This window comes from Cyprinodon variegatus, unplaced genomic scaffold, assembly GCF_000732505.1.
Source record: "Cyprinodon variegatus isolate N-32 unplaced genomic scaffold, C_variegatus-1.0 Scaffold145, whole genome shotgun sequence".
In the NCBI taxonomy this organism is placed as follows: domain Eukaryota; kingdom Metazoa; phylum Chordata; class Actinopteri; order Cyprinodontiformes; family Cyprinodontidae; genus Cyprinodon; species Cyprinodon variegatus.
In genome coordinates, this window is record NW_015150598.1 from 1,061,814 (window position 1) to 1,084,406 (window position 22,593).

Below are 22,593 nucleotides of genomic sequence, written 5' to 3' on the forward strand. Positions count from 1 at the left end.
AGAATTAAGCAAGATGATGCAGCGTTTAGTTTCAATGATTCTCTGCTCTGGAACAAACTACCTAAAAATAAGAGATGTTTACAAAACTGCCGAACTAAGTAACTGCGAGAATATAATATGCTTTAAAGGGCAAGCCTGATGAGCGACATGACTAGCTTTGCTCCATAACTAACAGGTTGGCCTATTTTAGCTTGGTTAGTTACTTAAATCAAGCTAAATGAACTTTAGCAGTCTACAAGAACCATCCAATTTATGCAAGTAAAATAATTCTTGCCTTTTCTAATCTACAATCTCCACAAAATTATCTGTCCTCCTCTGCCCTGAGATCTTAAAGGTAAAGTGGAGGATGTTCTTTTTCTGGGTGGATCATCAAAATCATCAAAATATGTAGTCCTTGTAATTAGCAATCATTCAGGATATATGTTTACATTGTCCCTATTTTCACTTATCGGTGATAAGTCTGACAGAGTAAAAATTGCAAATCTTCTTTTTAGAAAGTAAGCTTGTATGAGCGAGAGTGCGGACAAAGGAGAAATGGGCTTGTGCATGCTCTTCCAAGTGTTTAATAGGCGTTCCCTCTTGGGAGCGGGTACAAGGTTGTGCATGTGCTTTTTTTTTTTAGGGGAGAGGGTGAGTCTTTTCAAAAGCTTGCGAAAAATCCTCCACTATGCATTTTATAAAATGAAGTAATAAAACTTCTAACGATATGGCATATCTTAGTCCGTCTTAGAATGTAACACTTGCATTCAAGACTGAGAATCAGTGCTTTCTACTTATGGCTACTTTAGGTAGCCAAGGGAAATGTAAAATAATTGTAAATGCAGGTATTGATAAGTTGAGACCAAGAAAAAATTTGATTTTTTTTAAACAGATCCAATAGATTTTGTCCAAGTGGTGCTGCTTTATTGTGACATCATCAGCAGCTGCAGGGCCCCTGAGTAGAGTCCTGCACGGGTCGAGTTTTACCAACCCACACCCGCCCGAACCCGTTAGGATGACTACCGAACCCGACCCGTCACCCGCGGATATCTTNAGAATTAAGCAAGATGATGCAGCGTTTAGTTTCAATGATTCTCTGCTCTGGAACAAACTACCTAAAAATAAGAGATGTTTACAAAACTGCCAAACTAAGTAACTGCAAGAATATAATATGCTTTAAAGGGCAAGCCTGATGAGCGACATGACTAGCTTTGCTCCATAACTAACGGTTTAGCCTATTTTAGCTTGGTTAGTTACTTTAATCAAGCTAAATGAATTTTAGCTGTCTACAAGAACCATCCAATTTATGCAAGTAGAATAATTCTTGCCTTTTTTAATCTACAATCTCTACAAAAATATTTTTTTGCAACATGCTCTATCTGTCCTCCCCTGCCCTCAGATCCTAAAGGTATAGTGGAGGCTGTTCTTTTTCCGGGTGGATCATCAAAATATGTGGTCGTCCTAAATACAATCATTGTGGATATATGTTTACATAAGGCCATCTTACGTGCATGTCCCTATTTTCACTTATCGGTGATAAGTCTGACATAGAGTAAAAATTGCAAATCTTCTTTTTAAAAAGTAAGCTTGTATGAGCGAGAGTGTGCACGAGGAGAAATGGGCTTGTGCACACTCTTGCGAGTTTTTAATAGGCGTTCCCTCTTGGCAGCGGGTACAGGGTTGTGCATGTGCATTTTTTTTTTAGGGGAGAAGGTGGGTCTTTTCAAAAACTTGCGAAAATCCTCCACTATGCATTTTATAAAATGAAGTAATAAAACTTCTAGTGATATGGCATATCTTAGTCCGTCTTAGAATGTAATACTTGCATTCAAGACTGAGAATCATTGCTTTCTAATATGGCTACTTTAGGTAGCCAAGGGAAATGTAAATACAGGTATTGATAAGTTAAGACTGAGAAAAGATTTGATTTTTATGAAATGGATGCAACAGATTTTGTCAGAGTGGTGTTGCTGTATTGTGACATCATCAGCAGCGACAGGGCCCCTGAGCAGATCTGGTAGCTACAATTGCAATTGGGTGGCAACCAGTGCAACTCAAGGCTATAATGAGAGTGGGTGAAGGTTAGTGCTCCACCTACTGGCCAAGAAGATTTAAATACGTAACTTATCTCCTTTAAATCAATGCTTAAAACATTTTGACTAAATAATTGGGTTAATAAAGTAACAGAAGAATTCAATATTTAAACTTAAGGAGGCATTAAGGGGTTTTCCAATGATATTGCCACCAGTGGCCAGATCACAGAGCTGCAGCTCTCTTCTGTTTGTTCTTGTAGCACAACTTTTTTCACCTTAAGTGGAGTATCTTGAATATATTACTTTAATTGTTTTCTGGGTCAGACCCATTTAAAATGGACACGCTTGACGTCCGAAGAACAGCAGAGAAACTTCCGACCTGTAGTAAATTCAGGAAAATAAGCTACAGGCTTATAGATGTATCATCGCTGCACTACTGAAGTGTCAGTCTGCTCTTCAAACAATGGTTTAGCTGTAAAGAAACTATTTTGAGGATATTTTTCAGTAAGAAAAAAAATATATAAACTGTATCTTTAAATCGATTCTTTCATTACCTGTAAAAAACTGCAGATCTCCTTTTGTTTAAATGGTGCAAAAGTAATAAATTAGCCTTCCCTGGTATGAATTAATAAATTCATGACTACTACTTTTCACTTCATTTATTATGAAAGTACATTTAGAACCATGGTCAAAGTTTTATTATTACATATTTTTTTTTATTCTACGGGGCAGCTTTATTTTTCATAGCTCACAGTTATTTCAGGTTATAGTACACATTCAGCTGCAGATTAATTCACTGCAAAAAGCTTTTCTATTTTGAAAAGTTATTATACATTTTGATGCAAAGCAAATGTTGAACGATTTTCCTTTCCCAGTTATGCTTTGCTTTGCATTTCTCTGCATCATCAAATATAATTAGAAAAAAATAATAAAAATAAAAATATTACGGTTGTGGATTCTGTTGTGCTGTGATGTTTTTAAGATAAAGTGAAAAACACCACAAGGGTAAAGATGGTCTAGATGCACTTTGCAAATCACATTAAAAAGGTTTTCCCTCCAGCTGAAATCCTGGGAAAAGCTGCAGAACGTTAAAGTGGAACAAGATTTTGGGTGGGGACTTGGACATTCCTCCATCTGCAAAGACTTCCAGAATATCTCAGCTGGAAAAGTTAACTTGCATTCTTGTTTAATACAGGGTGAGGATGTCCAGGATGAATGCCTTTATTGTTTTGAATAAAAGAGAAACACTTCATAGTGAGTTCTGCAGATCTCTGTATCAAAACACTGCTTAAAGACCTTGGCAGCAGTGGCCTTGTTGTTCTGTCACAATATTTTTGATAACATCCTTTTTAGGTTGAAATACACAACTGCTTTTACTTCTTTTGGTAATATTTTGAAACAGAAACACAACTGTCCTTTCATGTTTCTGGTATCTTTATCAAATCCTGTTAGAATCAAGGATAAAGTATAGCAACATAAATAAGTAAACTGAAGGTTAAGACAGTGATAAGCTGCTTAAAAAAAGCAGATTATAATTATATCCACATCTTAGAAGTGCAATTAAAAAAATCATGTACAACATCATGTAAACTGAAGCAGGTTTAAATCACCACTCAAAGCTTCAAGTTATTTAAATCAAACCTCACACAGTGGAAACATCTTGCTGCAGACAAAGCTGACCAACCTTTCTGTTTGTTTGTGACATAGTCTGATGCGGTGAAGCCTCTCCCATCCACACTTCTCTGTTATAACGGCCTTTCTGACTGACAGCGGCCCTGCTGGGCTTGTTTTAATAGCTTCCTGTCTGGTGATTCAACAAAATCCCTGTGGGAGATCCGCTGACCCCGAGACACACACACACGCAAACACACATAAAGTTAACACCGGTCTGCAAACCTTCAGAGTCTCCTTGCAGTGTTTACCAGCTGAAGTGCATTTCGTCTGCAGAGATTCTGATGAAATCTTTCAAAGTATGCAAAAATGCTTAAACATTTATGCACTTATGAAATGAGCGCAGAAAGTCAACGACGAGCTACAAAGGATCCGTTTACCTGTGTGGTGTTTACCAGCTGCAACACCTCAGAAATCTGTCTGCAAAAATCCTCTTGTAAAACACAGTAAATTAGAACCAGGAGAGCATTTACTAACAGAAAATCTTAGTATAAACAAAGTCAGAAAAAATATACCTGAGGGGAAGGAAACTTCTGGAATTTATGCTGAGAAATAACCTTTCTGGATGTAACTTCAGCTGACTTTTCTCCTGGACTGAAACAGCGCCAAGGCCGGAAAATGCATTAAAAGAGATGGAGACGTAGCAAAGTTCTGAATACCTCTAGGCTTACTCACTAATCTTAGCCATATGTGTTAAAGGGAGCAGGTTTCTAGCTCTGTATTGTGCGACCAACATGCCTCAGAGAGAAGAAAAGAAAAAACAAATCTCCCTCGCTCCTTTCTTTACTCCCACAGAGTCTTAAAAGATGAGCCATCAGAACAACAATCAGATTCCAACCCGTAGTTCCTCTGCTGTCTATCGGTGGCGTCTTGTTGTTCCATCTAAACGCCCGGCTTGCTCTATAAGCGTCTGGCACGTTGACTCCACTCCATCGAATGCACCACCGTGACGGACCTTATCAACTCAAAGCTGATCTAGCGTCTGCAGTAAGACAGAAACATGGAGAAAAGCAGGCAGACAATAGCAGAACTGAGATAAAAAACTTACTTGTCCTTAAACTGCCGTGGAACAGAGAGCAGGAAGTTCCAGCGGGACTTAATGGTTTTCAGCTGTGGACCAGATGGGGCTGCACTAAAGACCGCAGGAAGGAGGGATGGTGAGGTCTGCAAACTCTACAAGAGGTTTTTGCCCTCACACAAAATAGTTGACATCCAAACCCAACTTCCTCCGCCCACAATGTGTCCAAGAGGAGTTTCACGTGAAAAAAAAATAAGAGAAGGGACGTCTTTCAGCAGGAATTTTTCACTGAGGCAAACAAGAGTTAAGCAACAAACCCCAAGATGATTCATCAGCAAAAATACCCCCCCCCCACTTTCTAAGTTTCACATATGAAGACACGATCAAATGAATCATTGGATCCCGAGCAGATGCTGAAATTATGCAAGTAAAACCCAAAATGATTTTAAATCTGCCATTGTAAACCAGCCTTCATCTGTTTTACAGACACCGAGGTAGAGTTTAAGAGCACCATGTAAGAAACAAGCCAAGCGTTAAAGGGATAGTTCAGATTTATTGTAACACTTTTCTGGGGAGAAAAATATCAGTCAGTATGTTTATACTTTCAGGGACAATCTGAGCAGTTTACATCCACAAAGAAACCTAAAATCAAACCAAGAGCTGAAATTTTTGAAAGTCAGAGGGAACATCATTCATTCCCAGTACTCGAGTTGAGGGGGGGTGAGGGGGGATAGCATCCCCTTTCTTAAAAATATCTTAAAAATCATCCCCTTTCTTAAATGACCATCCCCCCATACAATCCACTGTGACATTTTATTACTTAATATGTAAAATGTGTACAATATATTAACAGTAATGGCAATAATATTGCCCTTTCAACATTTGGCAGGCTGTGGGCTTACGAGTTGCCTGAGCAAAAATAAATAAGATCAAAGGAGTGGCCTACCATGACTATGAAGCTTATCCTAGTGGGGAATTTGTCCCCCCCCATTAGTCCCTAACTATGTAGGTTCAATGACAACCATGACAGTCCAGGGACAGACTGCAGTTCTACTGTAAGGTGCCTTGGTCAAGGTCAATGACCGACGTACCTGACATGTAACAACCATACCATGCATATTGCTTTAGGTTAATAAACTATATTCATTAGGCTATATATGCTTAAAAAAATAAATAAATAAATCACCATCCCCCTTCTTTAAAAAAAAAAAAAAAAAAACTACAGTCCATACCTGGCATTTTCTCCTAGTCTAAAGCTGGAGAAGAGGGTCAGATTATCTATTAAAGCTGGTGCACAGTAGGACTTCCATGGCCCACTTTTATGGCTTTGAAAGAGTGATTCTTTGACATTACATCAAATTAATCTATAACTTTGTTCTCAGAATAAAGTTTAGCTTCTTCCCTGTGTGGATAGAACTTCAGTTTAGTTTTACAAGGATGAGATCTAGAGATGTAGTCATAAATAGGACGATGTTGGGTCTAGAAACCTCATTATCTTCAAGACTTGACCTTCACCCTAAACTGGAGTTGTTAACCATCTTGTCTGAAGGATGAAGCCATGGTTGTCAACTGCTAAAGGTGGCTTTAACCAACCCCCACAATGGCTGAGGGTGAGTATTTGCCTCAAGTAGAGAGGTTCGACTATCTTTGAAACGTGCCCTTATGTGCAGTAATGTGGGAGCTGCTTAAGTCTATAAAATATGAAAAAAGAGCTTTGTGGGTCAAAGGCAGTGAGTGAATTTCCCCATTTCGGGACAATAAAGGGATTTACAACACACCTTAGTCAAAAAAGTGGGTAACTAGCAGGACTCCAGAGAACTTCAAGGTAATATTCGGCTATCTGATTTACCCAGAGAGTCTAAAAGTTCAAGAACACCAGGCCTCAAGGCCTGAAGTTAAATACTCTTGATCTAGAGGCTTCAGGTAAGACGTTATGAGACAACAATTATAAAAACACTGAATAAATATGACTGTTTGAAAAAACTGAGGGCAAGAATTAATTGATAAAATGATATTCCAGCTGGGCTTAGCTCATCAAAGCCACATTTGAATGAAGCTCAACACAACTTAAACAATATGCTTTAGAAAGATGAGACTAAAGTGGTGACGTGACCATAACTCATAGCACCATATATAGACAAAACACAGCATATCTGCATATGAAACCAATTCAAACACTGCATCACCGTGATGGAAGGCTAAAACGTATTTTTTTTGCTACTTTTTTCAAACTGAATGTTTTCTACAGGAAAGAACAGAACAGTGTCAGTAATAGTTATTACTATTCTGTAACAATAAAACAACTGCTATGGCTAAACTTACTGATTAACTTAGTTTTGAGTATCATACACCATTTTAGATGTCTCACTAATTATATGTTTGTTATTATTAAGGAATCTGGTAAATGTTTTACACCTTTAAGTGTAAATTTCTGTTTGTAGTCCCGTCATCAAAGTTATTACTTTCATGCTATTTTCTCTTTAACCCTTTTTAACCAATCTTCTAAGTGGAGCACATGAACAAAACACACTAAATGTTTTCTAATAAACTCTAATACAAATTATTTGAGGAAGAGGTTGATGCATAAGGACATACTCTCCTATTGCTCTTGAGATATTTCTATTTCAATTCTGTCTCATCTCATCTTTTTAAATCTAATCTTTTTAGATCGCTTTGCCCTGTAACAAGCCCACATTGCTCTTTGATATAGTGGCTCTACTTGGCTTAGACAACAACATGTTTTGGAGAATAGCTGAATTATCGAAACTGGACTCTACAAAAGACAGACAATTTTTAGTAAATTTAAACCTAGTTCCAAATATCTAAAGAAAATGCTTTTCCAAATGATGTTTTTTTATTGTAGGATGTAGAAGTTTGGCAAAATTACCTCATCCAGGAAAAAGCAATATGCTGTACTTCCTTTCTTTGCTCAATTTTATATGATTGTTTGTTTGCTAATCCAAGTTAAAGGGAGCTAATTGGAGAACTTGACTTTGACTGAGTGCAGATTTAGTCAGTAGTGTAGAAGAAAATATTTAATTCTTGGCATCAAATTGTAAGTTTCTGACCTCAAAATTATGTTTCTATCAGCTTATTTCCTTACACATTCTCCATTTTCTTCCACCAAGCTTTATAAGTACCATAACACCACCTTATTACCTTTATAAGTTTAGCTTTCAGGTAATAACTGTGAAGACTCTAGTGATAAAACACCCTCTATCTTTTCTAATCATAAGTATTTAACTGTGTTTAGCTCTAGGACTTCTTCACTTTTTAAATAAACTCACGCATCTTTTTGTCCTTCAACACAAAACAGATCTGATACGCAAGCACTGGTGGTTTGGACCTGCAAACTACAAACCATGACACCTTAGAGTCACCAAAATGGTCATAAATCACTGTAGGATATAGCCTACTAGAGTAAAATATGAGGCCTTCTCATCAAACAGCTGAAGCTTGGTTCAAACTAGATCAGTGATAGAAACAGAATCCCAAGATCTATAAAAGATCATCTGAAAAAGGAAGTAATGTGCTGTATAATACACAAAAAATAAATAACTAAAATAAAAGCATGCTGAGACATGCAAAAGGTGGAAAGATATATGTATGAAATAAGTCAAAATGTTGACCTCAGCGTGACTGGAAAGTAGGGGGACCTTCAGAGAGCTGGGCAAAGACAAATGTATGCAAACTCCAATGAACCAAATGAAGAATGGACCAAAATAATTAAGTCCCCAATGAGAGGAGAGACTAATAAAGTTAGACAGTACAACGCTTGTAACTGCAGAATTAGGTTCTATATCGACCTGCAAAACATTAAGCTTACTTAACCTCAGAATTTCTAAATTATATAAATTAATTTGGCTCAACTTCAATTCAATTACTTGTCACCAGCTAACGCAATTAATGTACGCTTGAGCTCTATTCTCTTTTGTAAAGTGAGCATCTACTAAACGGTAGAATAAGTTTTCAATAGACTTCTAATATGCTTGGATTCATGAATACCCCAAATGCGTCCTAAAGAAAAGAAAAAAACAACAACGCTGGAATAGTCTAAATACTCCACCTAACTTTTCTAAAAACTGCTAGAAAAATTATTAGTATCTCATAACCCATTTTCAGCTGTTTTATAAATACCATTCTGAGCTAATGAAGGCATTTCTTGTTCTTCCTTTGGTTTTTGGTTACACATTCTGCTTGCACAGGGCCTGGAGTGGTGGCAGTGTTGGGGTGTTTTTGCTGGCTGGAAGAACTTTGGTTTCTGCATGAGAGAGCATTTAAATCAGGGAGGGTCTCACTTTTTGGGTGGTTCTGTTCACGCCTTACTTTTTCACTGCTCTGTCCTGGATCACTGTGTGAGTCTGTATGAACAGCTGCGTGAGGTGGGGACACCTTCTAGACAGCTGGTGTGCTTTAGACCAGACAGGGTAAAAATAAGGATGTTATTACAACTTAGGTGATTAAGGTAAATATGTGAGTTACACTCACGTAATCAGCCCTCAAACTCAATATTACCATCTTTCTGCAGACAATGTTTGCAGCTCTCATTTCCTCATAGATCTCCACACATTCTGACTCAGTTTATTTTAATCCAAAAACTGGAATGTGTCTGTTTTTCTAGTAGTGGGTGGAGAAGCAGAAACTTGAATCTCAGCATAGAGCAGCTCCTTGGATTTCCAATTTAAGCTAAAGCCTAGATATGATTATTGCTCGTTATAAGCAATATTGCAGAGGAGATGCACAATAGAAGAGATGGATTTTAGTTGGAATGGTCACTCCAAAGAAATGTACAGTATCTTTTGAAGATTGTTGACAACCCTTAATGTTACCCTTANCTGTGATCACTCCTCTGAAACAGTTTATTGACGCATAAATTAACTTAAAATGCAGAAATCTGCCAACAGAATATGTTCGCTTTTATTATCCTGGTGCCTGCAGTTTAGATTATTTAGATGTAAAACACCTACCAGCTGCCGGGTGAACTGCGAGGAGGTGACCCGGTATAAAAATACGGTACTTAGCATCCTACTGTAACTTTCTGACCTCCAAATTATATTTCTATCAGCTTATTTCCTTACATATTCTCCATTTTCTTCCACTAGGCTTTATACTGTAAGTACCATAACACCACCTTGTTACCTTTATAAGTTTAGCTGTCAGGTAATAACTGTGAAGACTCTAGTGATAAAACACCCTCTATCTTTTCTACTCATAAGTATTTAACTGTGTTTAACTCTGGGACTTCTTCACTTTTCAAATAAACTCACGCATCTTTTTGTCCTTCAACACAAAACAGATCTGATACGTAAGCACTGGTGGTTTGGACCTGCAAACTACAAACCATGACACCTTAGAGTCACCAAAATGGTCATAAATCACTGTAGGATATAGCCTACTAGAGTAAAATATGAGGCCTTCTCATCAAACAGCTGAAGCTTGGTTCAAACTAGATCAGTGATAGAAACAGAATCCCAAGATCTATAAAAGATCATCTGAAAAAGGAAGTAATGTGCTGTATAATACACAAAAAATAAATAACTAAAATAAAAGCATGCTGAGACATGCAAAAGGTGGAAAGATATATGTATGAAATAAGTCAAAATGTTGACCTCAGCGTGACTGGAAAGTAGGGGGACCTTCAGAGAGCTGGGCAAAGACAAATGTATGCAAACTCCAATGAACCAAATGAAGAATGGACCAAAATAATTAAGTCCCCAATGAGAGGAGAGACTAATAAAGTTAGACAGTACAACGCTTGTAACTGCAGAATTAGGTTCTATATCGACCTGCAAAACATTAAGCTTACTTAACCTCAGAATTTCTAAATTATATAAATTAATTTGGCTCAACTTCAATTCAATTACTTGTCACCAGCTAACGCAATTAATGTACGCTTGAGCTGTATTCTCTTTTGTAAAGTGAGCATCTACTAAACGGTAGAATAAGTTTTCAATAGACTTCTAATATGCTTGGATTCATGAATACCCCAAATGCGTCCTAAAGAAAAGAAAAAAACAACAACGCTGGAATAGTCTAAATACTCCACCTAACTTTTCTAAAAACTGCTAGAAAAATTATTAGTATCTCATAACCCATTTTCAGCTGTTTTATAAATACCATTCTGAGCTAATGAAGGCATTTCTTGTTCTTCCTTTGGTTTTTGGTTACACATTCTGCTTGCACAGGGCCTGGGGTGGTGGCAGTGTTGGGGTGTTTTTGCTGGCTGGAAGAACTTTGGTTTCTGCATGAGAGAGCATTTAAATCAGGGAGGGTCTCACTTTTTGGGTGGTTCTGTTCACGCCTTACTTTTTCACTGCTCTGTCCTGGATCACTGTGTGAGTCTGTATGAACAGCTGCGTGAGGTGGGGACACCTTCTAGACAGCTGGTGTGCTTTAGACCAGACAGGGTAAAAATAAGGATGTTATTACAACTTAGGTGATTAAGGTAAATATGTGAGTTACACTCACGTAATCAGCCCTCAAACTCAATATTACCATCTTTCTGCAGACAATGTTTGCAGCTCTCATTTCCTCATACTTCTCCACTCATTCTGACTAAATTTATTTTAATCCAAAAACTGGAATGTGTCTGTATTTTTCTAGTAGTGGGTGGAGAAGCAGAAACTTTAATCTCAGCATAGAGCACCTCCTTGGATTTCCAATTTAAGCTAAAGCCTAGATATAATTATTGCTCGTTATAAGCAATATTGCAGAGGAGATGCACAATAGAAGAGATGGATTTTAGTTGGAATGGTCACTCCAAAGAAAGGTACAGTATCTTTTGGAGATTGTTGACAACCCTTAATGTTACCCTTATTATTCATTCTACACAAAACATTCAGTAAGAATACTCTGTTAAAATACATTTCAGACAGATTGTTAGCTGTGGCTAAAGCTTACTATCTATTTTGAAATTCGAAGCAATTAAGATGGAATTTCCCTGTTTTTACTTTAGTATTTCATTCCTGTAATAAGCTAATCAAATATTACCTATGGAAAGGAAAATCTAACTTTAAAAGCAAATTAAAATCCAGGTTTAGGAAAGCCAGGTCTACAGTACAGTAGCAGCAGCCATTCAAAAGGGCCCTTCCCAGCCGAATGGCAGCCCACTTCCCTGCAGCTCCAAGCAAAATCCCCTCCACCTTCCAGCCACTGGCATTCTCCCGGACGTGCATTTTTTTTTTTACACTGACTCCACCCATTCACTGATTAACTGACCAGGAGACGATGCCAATGTGCACAAATCATGACAGAAACAATATTTTAGTATAAAGATAGATTTTAAGAAAGGAATTGTAGTGAACCAGCCAAGGACCAGCCATGGACCAGCCATGCACCAGCCAAGGGACCATCAAGGAAAGTGGGAACATTTTAAATGACTACTACTAGGAATCCAGTTTGTGTGGGTTGTGTTTTTGTTTGTTTTCCCTCCACCACCAGGTGGCGCCTGGTTCTAGTTTGGCTTCTCACACACCTACTGATGGTTGCCTCATTACCGGAGGACTCTTAAGCTGCTGACTGCCACTACCTCAACGCCAGAGTGTTTGCCAGTTTTGGATACTCTAGCCAAGCTGAGTTTTGCTGAGTCAAACTGAGTCTTAACATTGTTGTTTTTGTCTTTGCCTCTCAGGAGAAAGTCATCCTGCAAACTGGATGTTTTGGACCTTCTCCCCCTGGAAGGATCATCTGAGTTTCAAACTGAGCTGGGGATTCGAACTGGAGGTTTGGATCTACTTTTCCCCAAGGGATTGTTTGAGCTACACTCTGAGCAGGGGATTCATCTCCACAAGAAACAGTTCAAGTACCATAGGAAATGTAAGTGGCAGTCAGCTCCTCCGTTCCTCAAGGAAACACCTCAACCTGGGTAAACCCTATCCGCCCTCCAATGAGCAACTCGATTACTGGAACAACCCACACCGATTGGATTCAGAGACAGACACCTTTTACTGGAAATGCGAGTCCCGTTGCCTTTATTCCCTTTTGCAAATCGAAGCTCAAATTTCCCACTGAGCCTGAACTAATCACAGGAACTTCCCCTTCACTTTTCAGTCCCCGTTTGCCTGTGTTCATTGCAGCACTGGACCCATCTCTACCAGTTCTCAATAAACCTGTTAAACCTTCCCTTGGCCTCTCTGTTTGGTTTCCTGCATGTGGGTCAGATCTTAGAATTAAATCATGACACTACTGTACCAAACTTAATCCATGACAAAACAAGAAATAGTCAATGTAAATCACTGCTCCACCCATTTCTAGTCCAGTGCTGGATCTTCTTCTCTTACTGTGCAATAACGCATGCCAACTACTGTGTAGCCTGTGTAATTTTTTACTTATTTATAAGGTCAGTACATTTCTGCAGTGCAAGTGCAATAATCCAAGTGAACTAATATGTAGTCTTCCCTAGCCTCTCTACTGTGCAGATATTTTTATATCTAAAGGAAACATATTCTAAGACATTACAACTTTTTTCATTTTGTATGCTTTTTTGGTACTATATACACTCATTTTATATTGTCTGTCATATTTTTTATCTTCAATGGCATCTTGCTTTAACTCTTTGTACTCTATATAAGCTACTGGAAGCAAAATTTCCCTGAAGGAGTAATCCTAAGGGATAAATAAAATTGAGTCTAAGTCTTTTTCACGAGAAAAGGAAAAGTTCCAGGATAAAAAGCCTTTCAAACCCAAGGGATTCGCTTGAGTAGTCCACACAGAATGGATAACTTCATTTTCATTTGGATCTTTCGACCATTTGTTTTTCCTGTGGACCAGCTTCAGAAAAGAGCTGGAACATTTGTGTCCACCTCAGTTTAGCCGTTTGAACCAAAGGAGACTAATCCACACAATAAATACCAACACCTTTAGCTAAAGAGGGTTTTCTTTTGGTGTGAAACAAAGGAGGCTGCAGACACAGCAAACAGACCAAAAGACTTTGAGGCTGGGGTATAAAGACAGACTAGAGTAGGAGGAAAGAAAAATAGTGGATATCTTTTGATGGAAATTTTTGTCTTTATGGTTAAGGAATAAATTCTACAATTTGATTCAAATAAATAAGCTGAAATTCACTTACAGAATCAAAGGAAAAATAAAGAAAAAAGTGGAATAAAATATATATGAAAGAAAAGGAAAGCTAAAGCTACAGTATTTAGTGAATCAGCTGTATCCACATGATACTAGAGAGCTAAATGAGGCTACCTTCTGTGATTAAACCTAATTTTAAAAAACAGGAACATTTTAGAATGTTTTAGTTCAGATAAAAAAAGATTGCTGCATTAGGTTTGATGTCACTCTATACATGAACTTAATGTGTTTAGACGAAACACAATAGTTCCAGACTTGTTTTGCTGCTGAGGGCCACCAAGCCACAGGGGAGACCAGGTTCTGGACTTGGTCTGCAGTGCTGGATGTGACATATGGACAGAAAAGCTTGCAATCAGAAACTGAATTTAAACAGCGCTGACTCAATCTGAATTCATGTAAAATTAAATCAAACACAGAATTACTACTTTAAAACTCAGTTTTATAATTTAATACAGAATCTAAGGTAGTAGCCATTCAGAATTTCCCTATTTTCCTTGGCCGGTCCCTTACAATTCAGTTTTACAAAAATATTCTTTCTGTTATGATTTGTGGACTTTAAGATCTAAAGAGAAGCATCATCTCCTGGTCAGACCCTGTAATTCAGTGAAGGGATGGAGTCAGAGTAAAACAATATGCAAGAGGGAGGTCACTGCAGTGGCTGGAAGCTGAAGGGGATTTTGCTGGGAGTTGCAGGGTAGTGTGGGCTGCCATTTGGCTGCCGTTTAACTGGGAAGGGCCATTTTGAATGGCTACTACTGTATTTACTTTGAAAAGTAAATTTTGTTGCATGGGTCTTTATGTCAGACAATTGGATCCTTAAGCCCCAGACTAATCAAAAAGATCCAGGGATTAAAATGTCACAACTAAATAGAATTTTACTACATCTTTAGCTGAAGGGTGACGCAAACCTTTCTTTAATTTCTTCCAAAGGAATTCCTGCACTACAGTATATCCAGGCAATACATTTCATTATTCTACAGTAGATATTTGGATATAAAAAAATATAATAGGCACATAGACCCTCTTTGGACATTTCTTTCTCCCGTTGTTTTCCATTTCTTTCTATTCAATTAGGGCATAAATGGTTCTTTCCAACAAAAATTATTTAATTTCCCTGTTAACGTGTTAGTTGACATTTCTTAAACAGAGCTGTGAATTATTATGGAATTATTAGGCAGATTTATATCACCAGCCTGTATTATGTGATAAAAAAATGAAATGGATGCCATTTATGAAACTTTAGTTTTAGTTGTTCAAGAGCTAAAATCACAGCTAATATTTTCACATCTTTCTTTCAGCAAGTACTTCTATAGGTGTTGCTCCAACCTGGGTTGCAGATTAACTGAAAAAATACTATCCTGGTAAGTTTTAGGGCTAGAATGAAATTAGAGGCTTTTCAGTCTACTGCTGCAACTGGTGTGAATAAATGGAGACAGAACATTTATCATTAAGTATTTTATAAATGGATTTAAAAAGAGAAAAGCTGGAATTCTGAGAAATATTTTGAAAATAAAGAATATCTGTGCATTTTCATTTTGAATTAATCATTAACAATTAGTAAACCTTGAATATTTATCATATTTATTCCATTCTAAATAATTAAAATGAAGAAGTTAAAGGCAAAAAATCCAAGGTACAAAAGTGGAACTCTGCTGCTGTTTGGAGGTTATATTGGTCCGAATCTGGAACAAAAATGTAACCTTTTAAAATGCATGCAGAGAGTGAGAAAACAATATGAGCTTTTTCTAATATGGTGCCTGTAAGAGCTTAAAAACTACTTTCATCTGTCTGACACAGAGAAAATTAATATCTCTTCTTTTTTTTTTTTTTTTTACTGAAATTGAATTATAGACCCTAAAGTAAAAAACAAACAAATGGAAATGCCTGTTGCAACAAAATATATTTTCAAAGCAAATCCTGTTTCAAATTATTAAATTCAGATTCCTGAAATTTCTTTTCAAACTAATATATTTAATTTGAAATATATGAGCCTTATTGATGATCTATGCAAACCTGTAGCTGGTCTAAGGAGATGCCTGGTCTCTGTCCTTAAGGCCTTAAGGAGCCCAGGCTGCCTGTTATTTGGTGTTTTAAAGCAGGAAATGTTGTGATCTTTTCACCCAACTCACCAATTTAACAACTTAGCATTTCAATGTGACATATTCACGCTCACGACCACCTATTCAACACAAACCCATTTGCCTCCACACTGATGTTCATCCAAACACATTCAAACACATATCCATCCATGCACCCATAAACAAACGGTTCAAAAGGCAAACCTTTTAACTTTTAGGATGATTTAAATGTAAAAAAAAAAAATATATATACATATATATATATTTTTTGTTTTTTGTTTTTTGTTTGATGCCTGAAGAAGTGAAAGAAAGAAAAAAAGCTATTTAAGAGGAAATTACTGAGTCGGATTTCTGAACACCACCAGGACAGAGCTCATCCTAGTTTAACAGAGCAGAAAAAAAAAAATCAAAGAAGGAGCTATTATTCTGTACGATCGGGATGAGATGAAGCCAATTAGTCCCCAGGGTGTCTTTCCTCATGACGCGCTAACATGCACTGTTCTTGAAACAAGTAGAACATCATCCTGTATTCAATTTGCCTCCAAACTGTACAGGAAGAAAACTCAATAGGTGGTGAACTGGCCTTTTTGCTGATTCTACACCAGGAAGCTAATTAAAACAGACAAGTGATTCGATATCATGAGATAAAGGCAGGAGGGTCTGAGCTGCTAATTTCTTCTTGTTTCAGCAGAACCACACACTCGCCCTGAACAGCTGAAAAGGTCAAACAGCTGCTTCGCTCCAACATTGATTGGAATAAATTAACTTTTCCCCAACTATTTTCAATCAATCCTCACCCTCTGCTGCATGATGGAGAAAAAAAACAACAACACGTCAAGTAAGTTAGACAGCAACATTGCAGCATCAACTTTCAAGATTTGGTTTAAATAATAAACATACACCTGTCCGATATAATGACCAACAAACACCAATCAGAACAGACTCATCATATCATTATATATAGCAGTGATTGTGAATGCCTCACTTATGTTTACTGCACCTCAGAGGTACAGTTCTCAAACATACCATCCCCACCTCATTATACCAATCACACTTTACAGCAGTAGACATTAAAAATGTCCTCACTTTCCTTGATGATCCTTGGCTGGTCCCCTACAATTCTTTTTTAAACATCAATATTTGTACTAAAATATTATTTCTGTAATGATTTGTGGACATTTAGACCTAAAGAGAAGCATCATCTCCTGGTCAGACCCTGTAATTTAGTGAAAGGGTTTATTTAGAGTAAAAAATATGAAAGAGGAGGTCACAGCAGTTGCTGGAAGTTGGAGGAGATTTTGCTGGGAGTTTGAGGGAAGTGGGCTGCCATTACAGTATGCTGGCCATTTTGAATGGCTGCTTCTGTACATATCTTTCCAGGGAGAGTTTGCTGACAACTTCTTTGTCCATAAAGAGCCAGTTTAGACTAAAGGAACCCCTGATGAAAATGGAGGGGAAGCTAAAATACTCTATAAACCTATAGCAACTAGGGTTGTCAAAAGTATCAATACTCAAAAAAGTATTGATACTGAAACGTATCTGGATACAATACTCATTTTCAAAAGTATCGATACAGTGCCACCACCAGTGGCACCTAAACAGTCATTCATCTAAAGTGCAGATTAGAGAAAAATGCACTTTCTGAACACTGTGAGATTGAATAATTCTACGCACTTTTCAGTTTCAGACTTTTTTTGTAACAGGTGCAGCTGCTGAGAATTATTTTTGTTTCTTAACCGGTTTGGCTAGCGTCATTGTTATGTGTGCAAAGCATAGCCAAGTAAGGAAAACGTAATTTTAATTTTGCACATTTTTTATCAAGCTTGCTTAATACTGTGCACAGCAAACAACCTCAAAATATTGTTCTTATTGTTTATTGTATTTATTTATTGTATTTTAATTGTTAATGAAAATATTTCTGTAGAAATTTGGAGTTTTTATCCTCGTGGTATCGAAAATGGTATTGAGTATCGAATATTTTCCTTAGTAGGCTAAGAAGTTTATTATAGTGACAACCCTAATAGCAACTATAGGTGAAAAAATAATTTCCTTTCTCTGTTGTGCGCTATCCATGTCTCTCCTCATGCCCCATCTACTATTATCCCTATCTGGGGGAGTTGTGGCCTAGTGGTTAGTTCAACCCCGCTCCCAAGGACTGCCATTCTGGGTCCCTGAGCCAGAACCACTGCTCCCCGTGTGCCACACAATGGTAGCCCACTGCTCCCCAAGGGGATGGGTTAAATGCAGGGTGAATTTCGTCGCTTTGCACTTGTGACAGTGTAATGACAGTACAGTTGAATTCTATTTTATTCTATTCTATCCTATCCCAGTGCAGTATTACACAAACAGTGTTTCCATCCAACTGCCATGACGATTTTGAGGAAGTAGATAGATATTTGATAGATGATAGGCACATATACCCTTTTTGGATATTTTTTTTCTCATTATTTTCCCATTTCTTTCTATCCAATTAGGGCATAAATGGTTCTTTCCATCATAAAAACGTATTTTCTGTGTTAATATTTAGTTGACTTTTAAACAGTTCTGAATTTGATGTCATTATTAGGCAGATTTAGATGTTCTCTGTGTAATTTGATTATCAGCCTGTATTATGTGATTTAAAAAAAAAAATTTAAATGGGTGCCATGTGTGAAGCTGCTTTGGCCATGAAACTTTAGTTTTAGTTGTTCAAGTGGTAAAATCAAGGATAATATTTTCACATCTTTATTTTAACAAGTAGTTCTGTAGGTGTTGCACCAACCTGAGTTGCAGACTAACTAAAAAAATACTATCCTGGTAAGTTGTAGGGCTATAAGTCCAGTAAAGGCTTTTCAGTCTACTGCTGCAAAACGTGTGAATAAATGGTGATGGAGCATTCGTCATTAAGCATTTTAAAAAAAGACGAAAAAGAGAGAAAAGCTGAAATTCTGATAAATATTCTGAAAATAAAGAATATCTATGCATTTTCATTTTGAATTATGATTAAATGTTGTTCGTCTTCCTGGACAGACAAAATTTAAAATGTTAAATAAGAAAATGCTTATCAGATGCATTTCTATCCATTGGAGCAAACTAACCAGGCAATGCAAGGTGTAATGTTGTCATATGTTTACCGTATGTTACGCTTCGCTGTAATATACAGGAATCAGAGGCGGCAAACTAGCATGGACTATAGATCAGTAATCTAGCAAAGTTTTATAAATGAGTTGCAATCAGAGAAATTGTACTTTATCATGTGAATCAAATGGGATGCTGGCAGCAGAAACAGCTGATCATTCATGTTGGGTAAATATATTTGCTATGCCAGAACCTTTAACAAGTACATATAAAAGTCGATGGCTTCTTTTATTTTTGAAAAAGTCAAGAAACATCTCAAGAGAAAACGTTATGTAAAATTTAGTAACTTATTTAAAATGTTGCTATTTAAATCTACTCTCCTTCCATAATGGTTACCAGGTCTGCTAACATTTAAACATCAAACTATTTGCATCCTTTTTTAGAAGAATATCAGAAACCTACGTGTGGCGTCTAAGCCCCGTTGCTTAAGTCAGCACCAGCACTAAAAAGATTAATTGATGCCTCCTTTGCGTCTTTTTGGAGTTTTGTCTTTAATCTAAGGAAAATAAAGCCCAGATGATCCCATTTCGCAGCCCTATTATGGAGCTTTGACAATCCGAAGATCTAATCTACATCTCACGTGACTCCAACTGACTATTCCTATGGGTGTGTCAACTTTGGCATCACAACCAGAAGCAACTATGTATACATTTAGGACCAATAAAAAAAATCATAAAACTATTATTCATATACTACATATTTTTCTAAGAAAAATATTTTGTAGTACTCTATACATTCCATAGATGTATTATTTTTGAAAAAGAAAAATTTTGAAGAAAACGTAGCTATAACTTTTCCAGTTACTCCTTTGCTTCATTTTATTAAAATAAAACTTTCATGTATTAAATGTTTGATGTATGAGCCAGCTACTTTCACTTTCAAGAGGGTTAAGAAGCCTTTTAGTTAATTAGTGAACAGGACGGGTGAGGTTTAATACGGATGGTGAGCTACAGCGAGCTCTAGAGCCTGAACAGAAGGACAAACCTTAAAGGAGAAATAAGCAATAATTTATTATTTCAGATTGAGGGAACTAACGAAATAGTCATGTGAAGAGCTAAACATATGTGGGTGAAATATTGCATGCGCCATATTATCTCTCATCCGGTGAATTGAAATGTTTACCTGAAGGGGAGGCGGTTTTATTGTTACACATCTTATTTTGGTCTACAGAAAGTCCTCAACAGCCCATCAAGTTGTGAAATCTTACTCATTACTCCTTTAAGGAAGGTCAGACTGTCAAACGTCTGTGCTAAAGGATTTCTCCGGCTCTGTCCAGGTCTGTAGGAGGCTGACGGCAGCCGCTTTGACCCTATTATCCTTTTAAAGTCTTTGTTTGCGTCTTTGTTTTTCTTAAACCGCTCTCTTAAGACCGTCCACTTTACCAGATGAACAGTTAAATCTCATGCCAAGTAGACTAAACTTACAGTGTGTCCCCTTTGAATTGTGGGTATTTGAGTAAGAAAAGCTAAAGTGTATGAATAATTTGCATTTAAATTTAACTTGGATCATATTAAGTCTTTAAATATTCTGAATGGCCATTCAGGAATAATTATTCTAATTCATGTTAGTTTTTGTTTAACCCAATTTTGTGACAATTTACCAAATTGCAACCATCAAAACTTAATTTCAGTCTCTGTGTGTGTTTTTTTTAAGATATTGTTATTAATCAACTGGATTATTAGCATTATCAGTTTCCTAATTATACAAACATAAAAGTCTTGGTAAACTATGCAAGGGAGCAAATGAGATCTTAACAAGTAAGTAAAAAAATACCACACCATTAAAGCAATGCACAATATTTTAAACAAGTTTAAAATTATCTAGTGTAATTGCCTTTCATGACAAGAAATAGAGGCAATTATTCCTGCATTCCTGCTGCTAAAACGGTAGGGGCTTTACACAAATTATAAGGTTCTGTAATTACTGATGATTATGAGAAGATTATTGAAAAACAGTTTTTATTTAAAAGAATCAAGAATTATACCAGCCAAGACACTCAGATGCAGCTAAAGTTAGAAAGAGCTAAAACATGGTAACAGGATAAGGAGATAAAAATTGTCTCAATGATCTGAACAATAAGACGTTGGACCCTTACCCTGACCCTGTGGTCACAAACCGTCTCACATCTGAACCTTTTTGAGAACCTGTGTTTCATTCTTAAAAAAGAAAACAACAAATTAGGATCAAATCCAAGTTCTAAGACAATCAAATGGGTCAGAACCAGGCGGGATGCGGTCCAGCAGGTAATGTCCAACTGGTCAAAGAGAATGAACAAAAATAACAACAGTAAAAGCTGTGAACACCTCTGGGACGGATTTAGTTATTATTCAAAGCAAACATTTTAAACCAGCCAACCTGTTTCAAGGATAAATACTAAATTATCAAGTCAGTATTTTTTTCAAATAATTTTTTTGCTTAAAAACATATACTGTCATTCATTGAGGCCAAGTTGTCAGATTAGTAATACCCTTTAAAATGACATCCACCGTAGGCAGATATTAAACTTTTTTTTTTTATTAAAGCCTGAATTCTCTACTAAAATGTCAATCAATCTAATGTGATAATCTAAATCTTAAAATTTTTGTTTTTTTTATTAGATTTAACAAGAAATGATTACAAATAAATAGAAATTAGGGTTTGAATAATTTAATTAAGTCTTAAATTAAGTTAGTCTTTTATTTGGGAACTGAGTTTCTGGAGTGAAAAAAACTTTTCTATAATATTCGTATTCACTCTAAATGTATTTCAAAATGAAAAATACATTTTTCTGAAAAGATTAGCACCATGTAATCTGTGAAAGCAACAATAACAATAATATTGTAACCACACATCAGTAACATTTTCTAATATTGTTCAAAGATGTGAGGAGATTAAACTTTGTAAGAGTCTGATCAGTCTGCGCTCTCTGCCTGCACCTCTCTAATCCATTACTCATTTATACCATTAACAAACAAACCTTTGAACATAACAAATATATTGTGCTGCTAAAAAAAAAAGAGAGAACATTTTGAATAAATTAATTTAATGATATAGGAAACCTAAATCCATCAATCCCACATTCAATTTAAGAACAAGTTTTATGCACTAAAGGAAACATCACTGGAAACAACATTCAGATTTTATAGCAGCCTAGCAGATTCCAGACCTAAATCTGATGAAAACTAGACGATGATGATGGTGAGGAGGCCTTTCAATCAGGAATTATCACAAAAAAAAGGAATCATGCAAAAGGAGGCGTTGCCTCCTTCTGTTCCAAAAAAATACCAACATTTCCAACAAAGGCCGTAGGTGGCAACAAGTGGTTTTAGGCTTTATATGCACTTCCAACTTCACTTATTTGCTGTAAAAGCAAAAAAAAAATAATAACTAAAAATGTATTGAAACTTAGTAGAAATGAAAATAATGTTAATTTGATGTTTGAACAATTAAAGTATTCTGAACAATTCCTAATATAAAAAATAAATTACAAATTTTGGTTCAAAATTAACTCAAATATATTTTACATACCAAAAGAAGAAAACTAAATTGGTAGAAATAACAAATTACAAAAATTTGGCATAAATGGCCACAACAGGAAGCCCTCCTTGTAATATAAGAAAGGTTTTTATTGATGTAACTA

The 22,593-nt window shown here is 36.5% G+C and overlaps 1 protein-coding gene across 10 annotated transcripts in view; it reads right to left on the reverse strand.

The window, feature by feature from the left end:
- Positions 1 to 22,593, reverse strand: part of gulp1 (GULP, engulfment adaptor PTB domain containing 1) — a 134,061-nt gene that overhangs the window by 44,146 nt on the left and 67,322 nt on the right. For 4 of the 10 annotated variants that reach the window (XM_015377027.1, XM_015377028.1, XM_015377018.1 and 1 more), the window contains exon 1: positions 4,732 to 4,885. The exons of 3 other annotated variants lie outside the window; for them this stretch is intronic. The gene's annotated coding sequence lies outside the window, so the exon portion shown is untranslated. Of the gene's footprint in view, positions 1 to 3,696; positions 3,752 to 4,198; positions 4,269 to 4,521; positions 4,672 to 4,731; positions 4,886 to 22,593 lie in introns of those variants that run through there. 3 more of the 10 variants (XM_015377022.1, XM_015377023.1, XM_015377024.1) reach the window with 3 other exon arrangements.